Raw genomic sequence first — 2,734 nt, forward strand, 5'->3', positions numbered from 1 at the left:
CCAGGCTCCACCTGCAGATCCCCACAGGCATTTCCCAAGCCACCCAGAGAGGGCAGCCCCTGCTGCTGGGGGACCCCCTGACGGCACCTGCTGGGCTTGGCCTCCGTGGGCACCCCCACCACAGAGTGCTGGCCTGGATGGGCCACTGTCGGCCTGACCCAGCACGGCTTCTCTGATGCTCCCTTAGGTGCTAACCCCACTCCCAAGGTGTGTGGGCCGGTCTCTCCCCTCCCCCTGCCTCTCACCCTGGGCAGGATGCAAGAGGCCTCTTGTCAGGATCCCCCCTCCCTTTATTTGAATGTTCAAATCTAGGAAGGCCAAAGAGCCTTGGGGAAGCAGCCAAAAGGGCAGCTTGGAGCCCACTCTGAATTCCCGCTTGAAACTTGTTTAGGCAGCTGGAAGTGTGGGTGGAGGGGTCAGGCCAGTCCCTCTCCGTGGCTGCCCCCTAGCGCACAGGGCCCAGGAGGTGGGAGAGAAGCCGGTTAACTGGTCTGCAGAAGTGGGCTGCCTGGGAAGTCCTTGGCCGCCTCACCCTGATCCCAGCCCCGACGCCATGCCTCAGTTTGCTGTCTGTCGAAAAGGGGTCTTTCTGCTGGCATCCAAGCCCCACCGACTAGAGCCCCGCCCTTCCGCTTTTGGTCCTGCGGCAAGTGCATGCGCTCTTCCAATCCAAGAAGGAGCCCTGGCTCAGGTGGGGTGCAAAGGCCACTGCCCCCGCCCCCTCCACACCCAACCCCCCACCGGAACAGCAGCCAGCTTGTTGGGAACCCCAGGGCCAGGCTGAGGCAGACAGCGGGCCGGTTCAGATATGCTCTGCTCCTCACGTGGCCCAGGCCTTCCACAGTCTGTGCCCAGCCAGTGGTACTCACCCAAGCAGAGCAAGAGAGCAAAGGCACTGATGGTGAGCCCAAAGTGTGCCATGATGGTTTCCGTTCTTCCTTGAGTTTTCAGAATTTCCCCACACAGTCGCTGCCACTTGGCACTTGAGAAGAGGAAAGCTTTCCAGTGAACGGGTAGAGCGGATCCCTCGCAAGGGAAGAGAGAGCCGTCAGTGTTTCCAGTGCAACGTCAAAGGCGCGCTCAGAGTGAGCCCCGCCAGGAAGTGGAGGTGTGCAGAGAAGTGGCTTCCGATCAGCCCTGCCCTCGGCAGCCTCCAGGGCCTCTGGGGAGGGGCTGTGACCTTCCCTCTGCAGAACGAGCAGAGTTGACAGCCAGCACTGATCGCCCTGTAGACAGCCCTGGAGCTTGCTTATCCGTAGGGATGGGCACGACTCGCGCCGGGAAAACATGGTTCGGTTCATGGCGGACCCACAAACCAAACCCCAGACCATCATGAACTAAAAAGGCTTCATACAATCCAAACCAGTTCATGAAGTTTGTGATACAGTCCCCCAAGCAGGCTAGAGACACCAAACTTGCAGGGGGTCCCTGTCTGGCTCTCCTCTACCTGCCCTCCAAGTTTGGTGAGGATTGGATTTGCGGGATAGCCCACTAAAAGAAGGTCCCCCATCCTCCATAGTTTCCAATGGTGGGGGGAAACAGCAAAAGAAGCAAGGGCAATAGAAGCTCAGCAGAACAGAATCAAAGTCCCTGAGAATCTCTGCAGCATAAACTGAAGGTGGGGGGCATTTTTGCCAGCCCAGCAGAACCAGTGCAATGTGCTCTGAGACCACCAGAGACCCAAACCCAAACCAGTGTGCAAAGGCGTATGTAGATGTGGTGGCTCAAAGCCTTGCTGAGACCACCTGAGACCCAAACCCAAAAGCATGCAATGACGAATGCACACATGGTGGCTCAGAGCCCTGAGGCATATAGTTGAGTCCGACTCTTCACAACCCCATGGACCACCTCATGCCAGGCCCTCCTGTCTTCCGCCATCCCCCAGAGTCTGCTCAACTCCATGTTCAATGCATTGATAAACCTGTCTATCCATCTCATCCTTTGCCATCCCCTTCTTCTTTGACCTTCAGTCTTTCCCAGCATCAGGGTCTTCTCCGGTGAGTGCCCCCTTCTCACTTGCTGGCCAAAGTATTGGAGCTTCAGCTTCAGGATCTGGCCTTCCAGGGAACAGTCAGGGTTAATATCTTTTAGGATTGACTGATTTGATCTTCTTGCAGTCCAAGGAGGGACTCTCAAGAGACTTCTCCAGCACCATAATTCGAAAGCATCTATTCTTCCGCGCTCGGCCTTCCTTATAGTCCAACTCTCGCAGCCATGCATGACTCCTGGGAATACCATGGCAAAGCCCCTCCCCCTCCCCGAAAATACTTTGTCGACTCTCCCCCCCCCTTGCTCGGCCTCTCTAATGAGCTCGCACACTTTAACCCCTGCAGTGCTGCAGACGAATGAATTAGAAAAGCCTCCTCCTGTCCTCTCCGCGAGGCGCTCAGATCCAGACGGAGGGGCCAGTCTTCAGGAAGGCTGTTCTCAGCCTAAAATCCTGCTCGACGGGGCTCCTCGGGAGTAACGCTGCACAGGGGATCCCAGGCGGTTCAGTCCTCTCAGCAAATGGGGCGGTTGGATGTGTGTGTGTGTGGGGGGGGTGATGGAGGGAGGCGAACTCCAGCCGCCAGTTCCCTTTCAGCCACCCGGAGCAGGGCTCTCCACAAGCTTCCTATTCAATGGGGCTGCTGCAATGAGAAGCAAGGGGGGGGTTGTTAGGAAGCGCCGCTCTGTAGGGGGAGAGGCTCGAGGGACCGCGCCGTCCGCCCTTGCTGCCAGCGCCGAGTCCCGC

The sequence above is a fragment of the Gekko japonicus genome, unplaced genomic scaffold (genome assembly GCF_001447785.1).
Source record: "Gekko japonicus isolate JY-2015 unplaced genomic scaffold, Gekko_japonicus_V1.1 scaffold1159, whole genome shotgun sequence".
NCBI lineage: Eukaryota > Metazoa > Chordata > Lepidosauria > Squamata > Gekkonidae > Gekko > Gekko japonicus.